We start from the raw sequence: 17,664 nt of genomic DNA, 5'->3' as shown, positions 1-17,664 counted from the left end.
TGAAACTATTTGGCATGACACCAGTGAGCCAGGGCTCTGTTCCTGGTTCTGTCCCTAACTGTCCTTGTGCAAATGGCCTCTCTCTCTACGCCTCTGTTTCCCACCTGCAAAATGAGAGCCATCGCCAGGGTGTTTCTAAGGGCACTTCCACATTTAAGACCCGCTAGCTTGATGTACATGTCTCAGATTTTACCTCTGAACATTTGACTCAGCAGGGAACATCTCTCCTAAGATGGTGACATTTCACACAGCAGTCCTACCCCACAAGAAAGCATGCCCCTGCCCCCTCAGAGGAACAATTAGAGAAGTTGTTCATGTGGATGGAATAGCCCCCACAGTGGAGTCTGCCATCACTCTTTATAAGCAGCTTGGGAATTACATTGAATCTGGTCATCTCTCACTAGCAGGGAGGCTGGAAGAGCCGATAAAACTCAGAGCTGATAATATCCCACAGGTTTTTGCACAAAACATCTCCTTTTAGCCTCACAGCAGCCCTGGGGGGGGGGCGGTGACTTGACTGAACAACTACAGTGTGCTGTGTGTGGTGAGGGGTTGTATTAATCAGGGTTCTCCAGGGAAACGAAACCAATAGAACATGTGTATACATATCCAGAAAGAGATTTATTTTAAGGATTTGGCTCACATTATTATGGAGGCTGGCAAGTCCAAAACTTGCAGAAAGCAGCATGGAAATAGAAACACAAGAAGGTGGGCTGTCAGGCTGGAAACCCAGGGAAGAGCTGATGTTGTGGTTCAAGTTTAAAGCCAGTCTGCTTCAGAATTTCTTCTTGCTCAGGGGAGGTCAGTCTTTTGTTCTATTCAGGCCTTCAACTGATTTGATGGGGCCCACCATATTATGGAGGCAATTTGATGACACAAAACTAACCATCACAGGGGCTTTCTGTTTAATTCCTCCATGTTTTGAGGTCCCCATTTATGATGAGGAAACCAAGGTTCAGAGAAGTGAAGAGGTTAACTCAGGGCCATAGAGCTACAGTTACAGTGGTATCTCCTCCAGACTATACATGATAATGCTTGAAAACCAACACCCAGATGACCAGGGTAGAGATAGGCGAGGTCGTGAGTAGAACCAGGTAGAAGATCCTAACACACCTTAACCGGAAAGGGAGTTGGGTCATTGCATCTCTCGATATCTAGACGAGAATGACTCATCCCTTCACCCTCATTGTGGAAAGTCTAGTGTCTTCCCAAGATTTCTAAGATTGCCTGGGTTGAAGGTGGGGATGCATCTCTTGGTCAACCTGCCCTGAGTTCCTGCTTCTGCCCGGTAGCAATCTTATCTCCCCTGCCTGCACGGTTCCTGTTTGTCAGCTGGCAACTTTATTCTTTTATTTCAAAATCCACCTCCTCCTCACCCCACCATGGGGCTTTTGCGTTTGTGTCAGGCTTATTGATGGCCTAGGGTGGGAGATTTATTGATGGCCTGGAGGGAATTTACAGAGTGGCAATGACTACAGTAAACCGGATATCAGACCCGGCCTTCTCAGAAGGCACCATCTCGCGACCGTTTCTACAGCCCTGGCTCCAGCTCTCTATTGCTTGGCATTTCTCTTCTTTTCCTCATTTCCTTCCTCTTTCTTTCTCTGCCCTCTCCTATCACTATCCTCTTCTCAGAAATATAAATTAAATCTCTCCCAATTTCTTTTGCAGGGAAATTCCTCTGACTTCTTGCCCAAAGTGTTCATCTTGGCTCCAGGCCTCCCTCTAGGTGCCCCGGGAATGGGCGATGCTTTCTGAGAAGTCTCAGTGAGGGGAGGCAGGCCTCCTCCTCCCCAGGTGCTCTTACAAAGGTGGGGTTAGCTTTCTTCTCCCCCAGGAGCTGGGATAAGGCAGTATCTGAGCCCATCTCAGGCACCGCCCTTCCCAGCATTTGCCAGGTGAGGCCACCTCCACATGTCTTGTCTGTAAGGACAGATTTCCAGTCTGCTTCAACTGGAGGCTCCAGGCTGTGATCCCACACAACTTTATGATTCATCTTCCCCCTGTGACTTGTCCACAATGAGTGGGCACTCTGGCCAGAGGGCAGGAGGGTCTGGTCTGGAAATTGCATGTAGCATTCTGGTATCTGCAAGATTCTGTGCTTAGGTGAACACCTACCAGGAAGTTTGAAGTACCTCCTTCACTGAGAATATGTTGGGCTTTTGTATTTGGAGGTCCTTCTATGCCTCTTAGGTATCTACATACTCTCTTCCTTGTGGTGGACATTGAAGGCTGGACATCAAGCAGTCTGAAATTCATATTCACAGACTCCAGATGCCTTTGGGTTCCTGAGATGTATGTGATAGAGGAGGCTAGTGCTGTGGGCTTTGGAGGTGAGTAGACATGACTTAAACCCTGACTCCATCATTTGCTGTGTGGATTTGGGCAAATTACTTAACCTCGTTGAGACTTAATTTCTTCTTTTGTAAAAATGGGCATCATAACACCTCTGTCATGAGAGCTACTGAGAAGACAAGGAAAGATAAAATATGGTAATAACCTAGCATAAGACCTACCTGTTTAGGTCAAGGTCCAGGAAGCAGAGAGCCCGAGCCCTGCTCTCTATAGCTTCCGGACTCTAAGAGGAGTGGGGCTCACCTGATTCCCCCACCCATCTCCCAGCCCAGCTCTCACTGAGGCTTAGGAAGGCCTCTGTACATTTTGGCTCCTGCTGGCTGGTGTGAGATCATGGGAGATTGAGTTCCCAGAATGATGCCGACAGGCTGATTTTGTGTGACCGAAATTGTTCATATCTAGACAGGGGCCTCACACACCCTGGAGGTGGCTCTATCGCTGGGCATATCGTCAGGCACTGGAACAAAGCAGACACTGTCCTGCCCTCCAAGAGCTTATATTCTCATGGAGAGAGATAAATTGGGGGTGGTAGGGGCTATAAAAATAAAGAAAGCAGGCTAAAGACTATAGAATGTAATGAGGAGGGCTAGATGGAAAATTCTCACTGATAGGACAGCATTTGAAAAGCAGTGAGAAATGTGCTTGTCTGTATCTGGGGACAAACTCTCCATGTAGAAGAAACAGGAAGTAAAGGAGGGTGCTTGCTTGTCCTGAGCCAAAGGGAAATGATGAGGACAGAGAGGTAGTGGGGGCCAGACTGGGCAGAGAGTGTGCAGGCCTTTGTAAAGACTGTTTTTCACTTGAAGAGAGATGGAAAGCTACTGGGAGGTTTGAGCAGAAGAGTACATGATCTGACGTATATTTTTAAAAGTATGACTCAGATTTATTCATGTTCACTGCTATGTAGTATTTCATCATGCAAAGAAAACAATTTATCCATTCTACTGCCATGAGCTCTCAGGCTGTTCCATTTCTTTGCAATAATAAACAGTACTGTTAAGAACATGATTTACACATCTCCTGGGAGCTCCACGCAAGCATTTCTGTTGGGTAGATAGAAACCTAGGAGAGAAATCTCTGGGTTGTATAACTTCATCTTGTAACGTCATAAAAAACATATGCTAAACTGTTTTCCAGAGTGGTTCTACCAACTTACACTTCTATTAGCCTTATACAAGAGAACCTGTTGCTATATCTAAATAAAGCCTCTTCCCACATATAGTCTTCACAAGCTTCATAATTATTACCAGTCGAATGATGTAAAATAGTATCTCCCTGTGGTCTTTATTTGCATTTTTCTGATTACTATTAAAGCTGAGCAGCTTCATCCTCACTGAACTTGAGCCATCAGCAGCACTTGGCATGGATCATCACTCCCTCTTTTAGGAAGCACTTTCTCTCCCAGGATTCTTGGACTCTGCACTCTGATTTCTCCTCTCCCCTCGCTGGCTGCAACTTCTTAGTCTCCTTTGCCATTTTTTTCACATCAACCTGACCTCTTGGCTCTGCCTTTGACCTCTTTTCTCTCCAGTTTCCACTTATTCCATAGGTTCTCATCTAGTCTCCTGGCTTTAATATCAAGTTCATGCTAATCTCTCTCAGTTTATGTCTCCTTCTGATAACCCCCTCCTGAACTTCATGTGTTTAACTTCTGGCTACATATTTCTCTACTTGGGTTTCTAACTGACGGATCTAAAATTCAGCTCCCGATTCCCTCTCCAGCAAACCTCCTCCTAAAGTCTCTCCATATCAGTAAAAGGCAACTCCATACTTTCTGCTGCTCGGGCCAAAAAACTTGTGTCATCATTGATTCTATCCTATTATTAGCTTTACCTTCGAAATCTTATTAGCTTTACCTTTGAAATTATAGCCACCTCTCACCAGCTCCTCCCCACTATCTTGGTCTGAGCCACCATTGTCTTCACCTGGATTAATCCAGTCGGACCTTAATGTGCATCCTCCTCCTCGGGTTCCCTACAATCTAGTCTCTGAATAGGAGAGGACTTTTAAGACGTAAATCAGATCAGGACACTCCCTCTGCTCAAACCCTGTAATGATGGCCCACCTCATTCAGAGTAAAACCCAGTCTTTGGGATGGCCTAAGAGACCACATGGCTTCTTGCTTCCTTTCTGACTTCCTCTTCCTATTGCTCACTCTGCTCCAGCCTCACTGGCCCCTGCCCTGTCCCTGGGATCTGTCAGCACCTTTCTGCCTTAGGCCTTTGCACTGGCTGCTATACTGAAATAACTTAAATGTTCTTGCATATTTGTTTATTGTCTGTTTTCCCTCAAATAAAAAGCTTCACAGGCAGGGTCTTCATTTTATTCACTGCTGTGTCTCCAGCACTTTGAGCAATGTTTGGTACAGAGTGGGCTAACTAGGCAACTATTTATCGAATGATTCAATTAACGAATTATTACTGAGCTATGTTATCGAAACCAGATAAAGAGGAAGTGACATCATGAGGGATCAGAGGTAAGGAGAAGGTGGTAAGATGGGAGGCACTGGGTAGGGTTGGAAATAGTTGCATTTGGAGTAGTAGAGGCAATGAGTTTGAGGGACAGGAAATTATTAGAGAATGTGATACAGACAGTCTTGCATTGCTTCACGATGAGGATACATTCTAAAAGATGCATCGTTAGGTGATTTCATTGATGTGTGAATAGCGTAGAGTGCACTTCCACGAGCCTAGGTGGTATGGCTGACTGCACACCTAGGCTATGTAGTATAGCCTATTGCTCCTAGGCTACAAGCCTGCACTGCATGTTACTGTACTGAACACTGTAGGCAATTATAATACGATGGTAATTATCTGTATATCTAACATATCTAAACAGCAAAAATAAAGTATAAAAGATTAAAGAAATGGTACCCTGTACGTACAGGGCACTTACCCTGAATGGAGCTCGCAGGACTGGAAGCTGCTCTGGGTGAGTCAGCGAGTGAGTGGTGAGGGATGCGAAAGCCTAGGATGTCACCGTGCACCGCTGGAGACTTTACAAACACTGCACACTTAGGCTATGCTAAATTTATTAAAAATTTTTCCTTCTTCAGTAATAAATTAGTTTACTGTAACTTTAAAATTTTATAACCTTTTAAATTTCATAAGGTAGAAAAGTGATAGTAAGTCATGCGCTGTGCTGCGATGTTACCACAGCTACGATGTCGCTAGGTGATAGGAATGTTTCAGGCCCATTATAATCTTACAGGACCACCATTGTGTACATGCTCCGTCGTTGATAGGAATGTCGGGTAGTGGCGCCTGGCTGTACTTGGATTGAGCTAATGAAGGGTCTCTTTATTCTTCTACCTCATTGGCTTCTTCATCTCAGTCTCCTGGCTTGTTCCTCTCCAGCTTTTTGATCTTTAAAACTACAGTGAGGTAATGAAAAAGTCAAGGGCAATAGTTTTCAGATTGACAGCCCATTAGTAAATCACAAAATTAAGTTAGTGCATCTATAAAAATGAAATAGAACAAAATAGGAAATAGCAGAGCACAATGTACGTAGCAAGGGTAAGTATCATATTGTAAAACTTTATTTCATTTATGTATGTGTGGACGTGGGTATTTATATATGGTGTGTGTGTCCACTGAGTCACACAAATGGTTGGGTGATGGACAAACAACTTTGAAAGCCACTGGCCAAATGAGTGGGTGAGGAGGTCGAAGAAGTGAGAGGCCAGGAAAGATTTTATTGTGAATCCTGAAATCCCCCAGACTTTAAAGGGATAATGCTGGAGAGAAAAATATTAATACAGGGTCGAAATCTTCGAAAATTTCCCAGGAGTCTGGGGATAATTACAGTAAGGTGATTCTTACTCTTTGCTCCAGGACTTATAGTTGTAACCAGTTCCTGCCCTTCCCCAGTCCAGAGCCTGCCCCTGGCTCTTTTTCTCCCACCAGCCATTCCAACTTGCCTCAGTAGCTCTAGCAACCTGCCTCTGACGTTGGGTCACAGCCCCAGGGGCCAGGTTTCCTTATTCATCCTCTCCAAACATACTCGTCAGTAAGAATAGCAACACAATATTAAGGTCAGCCGTTGTTTACTGAGCCCTTCTATGTGCTCTATAGCAACCCTACGAGGTACGAATTACCCTTCATTTTATGAAGGACAGCCAGGAGTTTAGAGGTTGAGTGTGACTAGCCCAGGGTCACTCAGTGGCAGAGCTAGGATTTGAACTCAGGTCTGTTTCACTCCCCAGTGAAGCCTTTGCAATGCAAGTCCACAGCCTCCCTTGCCAAAAGATTGATTCATTCTTTCGGACCATCCTCATAGCATGAAATTCAGATTTCATGCTTCAGTACAAATACAAATCACTACATTTTATGGATATTGGGTCCTACAATTCTGCCTTTTAGTGCATGGTGGTGGGCACAGTGTACGTTAAGGTAAAGAGCTGATTCAAAAGAGGTCTGATTGGAATAGGGCCTGCATTTAGGGTGGGAATGTATATAAATTTGAGTATAAAGGAGATCAGAATATAGAGGGCCTTGAATGTCTGTGTCAATTTACTTTGTTCTGTGTTCCCCAGAGTTGATTTGAGACTGTTATGCAGATGGTCTCTACCTAGGTCCCCACCTATTAAGCTCCAGGATTTGGGATGAATTACACAGTATCCATGACATGGATAAAGGAAAAAAATATTTATTTATTGGGGAGTCAAGGAAGGGAAAATTTACAAGCCATGGGTCAGCAAGACCCTGGCCTTTTTAATAGGGCAAATACAGAAGCAACCTTGTTATGAAAGCACCTGGGGCTTAAGGCCAGCCAGTCTGAATTTGGGTACTCACTGTTGACAATTATTGGAAAAAGCCCAGCACCTGGAGACCTCAGGTGCATGGGATGTTGTAGTCCCATTAAGTTGTGGGAAGCTGAAGTTGGAGTACTCTCTCAGACATCCTTGCTCTTGGCACAACTGGAACGTGACGATTTTGTTATCTTTACGTAATGGTCAGTGTACCCTTGTGGGAAGGGTCAGAGTCCTGGGGTTCAATAATAACAAGGCCATTTATTTTGTGTCTATTACATGCCAGGCACTTTATATTTGCACCTAGCAGGCTGAGCAAGTCAGGGCCGTGGGTTGCAATCTTACAGCGATTTTCTTCTCTCACCTGTTTCCCAAATTGTATTCAGCAGTGGCAGTTCTTCTTTGCCCAGAATAGATGTACGGCAGTCCCATAAGCTTTTAAATAACTTTTAGGATGAAGTCTGTCAACCTTCAACATAAAATAGTAACCTGTTTTACCTGCAACAATGAGTTTATTCGGGAATCGCAGAAGAATTGCAATCCGGGACATGCAAACTATGGTGAACCATGGCTAAGCCTGGAGAACAAAAGAGGGTGGTGATGGCTTCTCATAGGCTGAGTGTGGTGGTTTCTCATTGGCTGGGCAACGAGAAAATCTCCCCCTCCTGCTCATGTAGTAAGGTAAATTGCTTCCTGCCCAGGTTTGTAAAATAAGTTGCAATACGTGCCGCTGCACGTTCAGGGCTTCCTGACTCTGTTTGAACGAGATTTTCCTTTATTTATTTTCGCAAATCCTGCAGTGACTTTGAGTTGCCAAACACAGTCTTCATGCTGGAATCACAAGGGGCAGTGACAGGTAATAGTCAAAGCTTCCAATTCTAGTCAAAGTTATCACCACTTTCCTTGTGCCAGGAGGTGGCCTGCTGCTTTGGGAGAAGCGTGGCCAGCTTTTCCTTTCTTGCATGCTCACCTCTGCTGACCTAACTATTTTCTGAGCCCCCGGATGGAGAAGGTTTTAGAAATCTCAGGCATTGATTGATCAGAGGCACAGAATGTGGTACTTAGCATCGGCCTCCCCACAGCCCTGAGCAGTACCCACAGCAGCTGGGTCACCGCCTTGCCTGGAGGTTTGAGTCTCAACTCTGCACGGCCCCTTCTCACAGCTGCTAAGGTTTCATAACCCCACTTCTTCCCTCTGTTACTTCAGTCCCAGGCTGGTAACTGCTTCCTGTGTTTATTTCTGCATTCCCTAATTGCTCTCTTTTTGATTTCTGTCTTTCAAAACTTGTTTTACCAGTTCCCTATATTAAATTCTCTCTGATGAATTATCTATTTTGGATTCTGTCTTCTTGACCAGCCCCTGAGTATACATTGGCAATTTAACAACTTCTGACTGACTACAATTGAAAGGAGAAGTAAATTATACTAAATATAACAACCAATTATTTATGGGAAAAAAAATGATGACACATTTGCTTATGTCAGCCAGGATTTGTTAAAATACTACTCTTCCTGGGAAAGAGAGATCTGTACTTAATCAAAGTGCTGTGACCTTCCTTCTCTGCCTTTGTTTTAAACCTAGAGAATGCCCAGTACGTCATTTATGAGCCAAACTACAAATACGTCTTTCATTGTATCAGCACTGTCAGGAGGACCTTGGAGTGAGGAGGTGACGGTGGACTCTGTGCTGGTCCAGAAGGAAATGAGGGAGCAGCCTTAAAGAGGGTGACAGTCACTGAATTTGAGTCTAGGTTTTCCTAGGTCTAGTGGGGACAGAGGACATGGTGGAAGAGATAGCAAAGGTTCCCTATGGTCTCTTTTGACACTCACGTAAAAACACTTCTAATTTTTAAAAATTAATACACTTTTTAAGAACAGTTTTAGGTTCATAGTAACATTGAGTGGTAAGTCCAGGGAGTTCCCAAATACCTCCTCTCCAACACACATAGCCTCCCACACCATCAGGGTAGGCATCAGTGTGTTACATTTATTACAGCTGATGAACCGACACTGACATATCATCATTGCTCAAAGTCCATCGTTTACATTAGGGTTCATTCTTGGTGCAGTACATTCCACGGGTTTTGACAAGTGTATGATGGCATGCATCCAACCTCGTGGTATCATGCAGAATAATTTCACTGCCCTAAAAATCCTCTGTGCTCCACCTCTTCACCTCTCCCTCCCCCTTAACTCTTGGCAACCACTCATCTTTTTACTGTCTTCTTAGTTTTGCCTTTTACAAAATGTCATAGAGTTGGAATTACACAGCATGTGGCTTTTTCAGATTGTCTTCTTTTACTTAGCAATATGTATTTAAAGTTCCTCTATGTCTTTTCATGGCTAGATCATTCCTTTTTCATACATTTAATTTTAAAAACTACCCTGCGAGATATGTTTTATCAGCTCCGACTTATGCAGGAGGAAACCGAGGCCCAAAATCATGCTGGTTGAATGCGAGGGATGTCATTTGAATGCAGATCTGTTTTAATGTCTCTGTCCTTTTTCCCATAGCCATGTGGCTTCTCCAGGCTTACTTGAGCTTTGTGGTCATGGGCAAGTCACTGCCTCTTTTCTTTGGCCCTTGGTTTCCCCATGTGTTAAGAAGATAGAATAACCCACATGTCTCCCCAACTCTCAGGGAAATACTGAGGGTCAGTTGGACAGCCCAAACCCTGCTATGAGGTCTACCAGTGACTATCTGTCGGAGAAGGTTGTCCCACGAGCTGGACCTGGGCAATTGGAGATTACTCATTCCATCCCCTACCCTGATCATGTGCACTTAGCTTGCCTTCCCTGTGCTAGAAGCTGCCCAAGGATACAGTTTTGAGATAGTAATGTGGTGTTGAGACCATCTGGACTGAATATGTGACTGAATCCTGTCAGGGCTTCTATATAAACTTCAGATCTGGCTGGTGAATGAGGAAAACTACTTGTCTTATGACCACTCAAGACAAGCCTTGTAAGTTCCTTGCTCATTAAAACTGCCACCTCCTAATGTGGAGTGGTCTGCCTCTTTCTTCGGTCTCTTCCTGACCTCCTTTTATGTGGGCTGGTTGCAGATTGCACCGGGAAGCTCTTGAGGAGTTTGAGAACTAACAATTGGTGAGTCAGCCAGGAGACCAAAGAAAGAGGCCTTGGGAAAGAGGAATCCACTGAGGAAATCGTGAGTCGGCCATTAATCTCTGTGTGGGGAGTGGAGGAGCTCATATGCCAGATACTTATGGACCCCGAAAATGCCGGCTGCTTTAATGTACTTATTTGGGGAATGGCACACAGCACACTGAGGCAAAGAAGGGAAACAAATGGCTGCCACAGTGGCCTGGCCTCTACTACAGGCAGTTTGGCAGGCCACTAATGCCCAACTAGAGGCTGAAGCTCTACTTAAAAGTTGAAAGAAGAGCCGAGGTTAGAGAAGGACGTGTAGGTGTCCACCACTTTGCTAGCTTTAGGGCTAACAGACAAGGTGGGAGAGCAAAATAATAAGTTAGAGACCTAATTGTGCTGTTTTGCAAAGCTAGGAGGCCAGAAGCTGCTGCAGATTAAGGCCTGAGCGCTTGTGACAAAGCCTAACTAGAAAGCTAAAAGGTAGAACCCCTGGGAAAGTGAGGAGAGCAAAGGGCAGCAGGTTGTGGTGCTTGACAATGAAAGAGACAGAGTGCCCTCCTGACTTCTGATATAAAGGAAAATTTTAAATAGAATTACCCCAAAATGCCTAGGAGAAAACTTACATTTTTTTCTCTGTCCCTGAAGTTGTAAATCTTACCATGTCCTTGAAATGTAAACACCCCAGGAGAGAACCAAACACTACCCACAGACGGGGAGGAGAGGCTTTTTAAAATACAGATTGACATAGAAGCTCCCTTGCCCAAAATCTAGTCCATGACCTTCATAAGATCTTAAAAGTATTCTCCACAAATATTAGTAAAAAGCTTTAGCCATGTGAGTGGGTAAACTTATCTTGTTCATCTGCCAGAGACAATTTGTATTCAACTGTTATTTATAAACTACGGAGTTTTGCATTGTTGTTCCTGATTCATGGCTAAGGTTTTAAAATGAAAGTTATGGAAGGGGTCTCTGTGTGTGTCTGTATGTTTATGTATATCTATGGATATATGTTACCTGTATCTGATGTTCTTCTACCTCCAGAGGGCATTGCCAAAACTGATTTGTAAAAGAGCTCTATTTAATTTGCCTAAAGAAAATTAAGCTTTGATATCGAGGTGTAGGTATATAAAACTGAAACTTAATTTTCTTTCATCTGCTAAGGAAATAGTTTTCTTGGACTATTGCTTTGTTCTTGATGGGATTGTAAAAGGTTATTCTTTACCTTTAAGTAAACTGCTTAAAAAAAAGATTTTGTATTTTATCAAAATCGTTTCCTGTGCTTCATGTGTCTTTATCAGGTCTTTGAATACTTACGAAAACTGAGTCTTCTCTATTAAAAGAGCTGAATTTTTTTACAACTATCTAACTTTTTGTATTTGCCTTTGAAGTCTGTCACTTTGGGTAAATGGATAACTAAGTATTTATTCACAGTGACCATTGATCCTATGTAATGCTCAGGTGGGATGGCATATTGCGGGGATGCCGGATTGCCCTTAAATACAGTGACTTGGTTAATGCAGTAACGGTGGGACCTGTGTTTTATAAACAATGTCCAAGTCAACAGCCAAAGGAGTGTGGGGCCACCTGCCAGAGTTTCCAACCAATGAGGGATTGACAAATTGATAATGTTGGCCCCTTCCCTCTGAAGGATAGTTCTAAATATGCCTTGGTTTGTGCGGACATTGCATCTGGTCTAAACTAAGCTTTCCTCTGTCATGGGGCAAAACAGGCTGTGACCATTAGGGGATTAGAAAAGCTAAGTTCCACCTGCAGGTACTCTCATCAAATAGATGGAGATCGGGGGTCAAAGGTCATGATATGCAGGACTGAGCAAAAGAGTCTGATAGTGAATGGAGGTTCTATTTCCTCCCTCTATGACCCACAAACAGCAGGGTTAGTGGAGAAGAAAAATGGAATACTAAAGAAGCAGATCAAATCATTAACAGGTGAAACCACATGGTTGGGTAGACTAAAGCAGGGGTCCTCAACCCCCGGGCCGTGGACCGGTACTGGCCTGTTAGAAACAGGGCCACACAGCAGGAGGTGAGCGGTGGGCCAGTGAGCAAAGCTTCATCTGTATTTGCAGCCGCTCCCCAGCGCTAGCATCACCGCCTCAGCTCCACCTCAGATCATCAGGCATTAGATTCTCACAGGAGAACTGGACCCTGGTGCCAAAAAAGTTGGGGACCGCTGAACTAAAGTACTGTCTCAGACCTTAATGCATTTGAATGATCAACCAGGAGGGCCTGTTGTCCCATATGCAGCCTGGGGACAGCTGCCATGGCACCTTCCATGAAGGAATGGAAGTCGAGGGAAGCAGCCATTGCCCTGAGTCCCACCATGGATCACGTGCTATGCTGCTGAGAACACCGAGCCCCATCAGGCCTAAGGAAGGTGATGTCTACTAGAGTTTGCAATGGGACATCCCACTGAATTAGGTGGGTTACCTTTGCACCATGGATAAAGGGGAACTGCTTAGTCTCCACTGGGATCCCTCTGTCCTGCTGTAAGCTGAACCTGTTGAAACACAATACCTACAATGGAACATGAACCATCGAAAGAGGGGAGAAGGTAGGGGTTCTGATCTGGCATATCCGATCCCCAGTCCATATCCTCATGCTTGACGGTGCTGCCTCCCTGGCCAACATGTATCATCATATATACAACCAGGTCTAGTTTCTACAGCTGCCAACCTCTTCTTTTCAAGGCCAGGTTAGCTCGTTCTATTTTCCAGTGGTGTGACCATTTGGCTGCTGTCTTTGTTCTTTCCATTGGCCCAGAGGACATTATAGCACACACAGAGGCCCTTACTAAATTTACCCAGCAAACCTGTCCTTACTAAACACTGAAATGTCTCTAAGAAAAAAAGCTGCCCTCCAAAATAGGATGGCCTTGGACCTCGTTACTGCCACACAAAAAGGCACCTGTGCCATTATCCAAACAGAATGTTGTATGTTCATACCCGATGAGTCTGGTAATGTATCACCTTTATTAAATCATGTGAGGTTCCAAATAAATGTATAAGTGATCTGACCCTTAGTCTAGGGGACTTAGTAAATCAATGGTTCAGATCCTTGGGCTCTTGGTTGAGAAAATTGTCACTTCTTTCGGGAATCATCCTAATCACTTCTTTCGGGAATCATCCTAATCATCCTAATCATCCTGTGTTTTCTCTTGCATGTGCCTATGTTATTGCTGTGGTATCTGCCTCCAATGCCGCCAGTTAGTTGCTAAATGAGCTGTCTCCATGCTAGTGAAACCCCTTGCCGATCACTCAGGGCACATTTGGAAGAGGGGGCATGTGACATTGTAGGAGCTGGTCATGAGGGGTGGGGTGTTGGAGGAGGTCATTGAGAGGACATGGCCGCTGGTTGACTCTTGAGCTGGATTTCATCTGGGAAGCTCCAAGGAGGTTTTGAACTAATGCTGTCCTTGCAGAGTGTGTTAGAAAAGCTCCTCGGGTCCCTCTCTGTCACAGAAGTTCAGCTCTGGCTCCTTTCAGAGTAGTGGAGATTCTATACTGGGATAAGATCGGATCCTGGCTGCATTGCCACAGGGGAAGCAGATGGTTTGGGGAAATCCAATTTAAAATGAAAGAAATTGAATTAGCTCTCCAGGGGTTTGCCGACCAATGCTTGAGTGAAAATTATTACATTAGCTGCTCAGGCCTCTCCAAGCCAGCATTAAAATCGAGGGCAGGTGGGGGTGGACTGGTGGAGGAAGAGGAATAAAGTCCTTAGACTCTGATGATCCCTGGCTTGGGATCCATGGACCTGCAGCTGACTCTGCCATTGACTTTCCATTGTCCACAGACCGTTTCTGTAACTTCCCTTTCTCAAAGACCCACATGCATAATCCCACTTCTCTTGGAGTTTAGTCACACTTATTAATGGAGAGCAACACTCAACAGGCCTATTTACTTCAAGAATTCCACTGCAGACCTCCCTGGGGTATTAAGACCTCTCTAGGGTGGCTGTCCTAGGTAGCCCTTGAGCCAGACAGCTCTAACTAGGAAAGGTGTCCCAGGAAGTTCTTTCTGCCTAACTTCCTGTGCTTGGAATGCCACGGGGCATCCTGAACATTGATATTTCTCCTTTAGCCAAAAGCACTGAGGCCAGGGACTGGTGTCCTGACAAGAGATGACAATAGGGATGCTTCTTATTGGGTGGTGCCACATGACCTGTTCATATCCTTTCTGCTAAGGAAGCTTGAATGTGAGATGCAGAAAGAAGTGGAGTTACTGGGGTGGAGTTGGGGGGACAGAGGCCATATGCAGAGCTGGGACAACTCACTGTCTCAGGTCTCTGCTTGGCCGGTTGCGCAATCCAGGCTAGAACACACAGAAACTCAGAAGTCATGGTACAGGATCCGAGATGCTGAACATCCTTCCAACAAACCCCATGGTTTAAGGGTTTTGGTGCTCTCTTCCTCACATCTTGAAAAGCTTGAGTGGCACTGAGTGTGAAAAAAAACGCAACAATTTCAGAGATAAAACATTATTTTGAAATATTTTAGGGTTGCCCATAGAAATAGTCACTGTACCTATTACTTTAACCTTTATTAGAGGTCTTCCCCTCAGCTTTTCTACCCCATAATGAAGAAAAAAATATTTTTTTTGTTGGGAGAACTACATCTTTATAAGCACTTAGAAATAGAAGAGATCTAGGAATTCCTTGTCCTCATCAGTGCAAGAATTGGCACAACTCCATCTCTAGTCTCTCTTGGAGTTCATCCTGGGGCTCACTACTCCTAGGGAGCCTCTCCTCTGTTGGATAGCCCTAGTTTTAAGGAGTTTTAATGAGTTTTCTTTGTATTAAGCCAAAATCTGTTTTCCCGTGGATTCCACCCATCAGTTCTCATTGTGGCTTCTGAGACAACATACACCTCTGATTCGCCTTATAGCCCTCTAGATATGTGAAAACAGAGATCGTTGTGTTGTTTGTTCCTTCCTCTCCAGCCCCGAGTTAGAATTCCCTGGTTCTTCACTTTCCTATTGGATGACAGAGTTTGAAGCTCCTCCTCAATAAGGTCTGTCCCCTTCAGGTCTCTGTAATTGATAAGCTTCCTTTTTAAGGACAGTGGCTCCATATTGGAGCATCATACTACCATCAGGCCTGACTGCATCTGGACAGCCACCTCTCTGGATGGAGCCCCAAACAGCCTCACCTCACAGTTTTCGCTTAAGTTTGTGGTAAGCTACATTTCCATGCTTTTTTCCCAAATGAAATTGTTTTCTCCATACTGCATTTATGTAATGACTTCGTCCAATTAAAGGATGTTCCAGTTTGCTCCTGTTAAATTTTCTCCTGTGAGATTAATCCTGGGAGGCACCCCTCTATGAAACATGTAATAATACTGGAATCAAACGTGTATCTGGAATATTAACTGCATTATCTTGGGGCAAATATATGACTTTTCTGAATCTCAAGTTCTCCAACTATAAAATGGAATAAAATACTCACAATTCACTTGTCCCTTTCTCACCTTCAATGTAGATTGGAAAAACGAACTACTCATCTTTTCAGCCTCTCTTATAGCTTTGAGTACCCATGTGACAGATTTTGGCCAATGATACACAAATGGATGTTGGCTTCTAGTCTGTTGGGGAAAGCTTTTGCATTTCAGCTAAGAGGGGTAGTTGCAGTGAGCATTTGTCCTTCTCCCCTACTTCCTGCTTCCTGAATGTAGAGATGGTTGTTGCTGCAGCAGCTACCTTGTGACCAGGAAGGAAAAGCAAAGAGAATAAGAGACACCATCTTTGACAGTGCTTAGATGCTAACTCAATACCTGTGGTTGCTTCCAGACATAATATATGAGAAAAAATACCCTATTATCTAACCAGCCAAACATATGCTTAACTTACTCAAGCTACTTGAAGTGTAAGGAGCAGGGACTGTGGATTGCTCAATTTCATTTACTTATTTTATTAAGATATATCCTTTGGTTGTCATAATTCATTATTCTAGACCCTGAGATCTTTTTGAACCATAATTCTATTACCCAAATGACTGGCTATTCCTCAGAGCTTCGTGAAACCCACAATATTTAATAATATTCCAAGTCACTTAAAACATTGACAGGATAGGGCAAACCGGGGCCCCCTAGCCTACTAATAGAAACCTTTCTCATTGGATGGGGGTGTTCGCCCAGCTATGGATCTAATTGTGCTGTAAGTCCATCTATACTTCTCCGTCTTATGATCATGAAGCTCACGAGATGCCCTAGCCTAACTTTGAGTGAAATAAATATTCCTCGTATTCCTGGAGTGTCCTAATGCAATAGTCAAAACCCCCTTCCCAAGGGAAATGATGGCAGCATGAAATGAGTGTTGGGGTGTACCTGGAGTTTTGTCTCTACCCTTGCACCACTTGACTCCACTGTAGAGGTCATAGGATGTGGAGATGTGGCCCTTGTGAGGAGAGTGCCAGGAGTTTGGGGATTTTAAAGCACTTTTAGTCCTTAAAGGGCACCCGGTGAATTAATAACCATTTACTATCCAGCTGTTTCAATTCAGATTTGTTGCCCTGGGCTGCTTTTAACAGTTGAACCAAGAGGTCAACCTATTTGGCTTTGTATTCCTCTTTTGCTCATGGAAACTTTCTGACCTACAGATACTGTCGCTATTGGCAGAGTCTATTGCCTTTTTGTGACCTAAAATTTCCTAAAGGTCTTTGCTCCAAAAGCCCTTCCCGAGAGCTATAGACCATCTTGGTTTTGCCTTAACTCCAGAGCTTCACCTGGATCTGGGGCAAGCTCCTTTCACTGGATTGACAGCAGGGTAGACCAGCTGGCTTCTTTCCAGGTGACTACAAGCTCTCAATGGTCTCTCTTCTTTGGAGCCTGGGCCTAGTCTACAGGTCTGAGGGGACTGGGTCTTTACCATGTGCAATCCTCCCCTTACTTGCCAGCTGACTGGACAGAGATGTATTTGACTGAAAGTGGGTGAGATTCTCTCCTGAAGTTTCAAATGGGGCTAATAGAGGTTGTCTCTGTACGCTTAGGAATTGAGGACCAGCCCTTTTCCTACCCCACGTGGGCCAAGTGGCAGAGACAACTTTCTTTGGAGAGCAAACAGCACACAGAAGTGGGGGGCTGTAGGAGTTCCTCGTCCTCAGTTCTAGGATCTTTCTTTGGCTCAACTGTTTCCTTTTTTTGAGTTCCATGAGACACCATTTTTTTAAAATTTTTAATTTTTAATTTTCAATGAGTTGACATTCAATATTATTTTATATTACACCTATGTTGTTAATAGTTTACTTTTGCTTAAGCTAGCCAATTGGTCTCTTATTTATGACAAACTGTAAGATAGGGTATAACCCAGAGGTATTCCTCGATTTAAGTAGTAGCAAACCCTCACACTGACTCCACCCACCTCCTGCAAAGTAGCGTGGAAGTGTATATGGGACCTATTTTTCCTAGAGGGAGCAGCAGTCACTAACTGTTGATATTAG

This window comes from Pteropus medius, unplaced genomic scaffold (genome assembly GCF_902729225.1).
Source record: "Pteropus medius unplaced genomic scaffold, Ma_sr-lr_union100, whole genome shotgun sequence".
Taxonomy (NCBI): domain Eukaryota; kingdom Metazoa; phylum Chordata; class Mammalia; order Chiroptera; family Pteropodidae; genus Pteropus; species Pteropus medius.
This window is presented reverse-complemented; position numbering follows the sequence as displayed.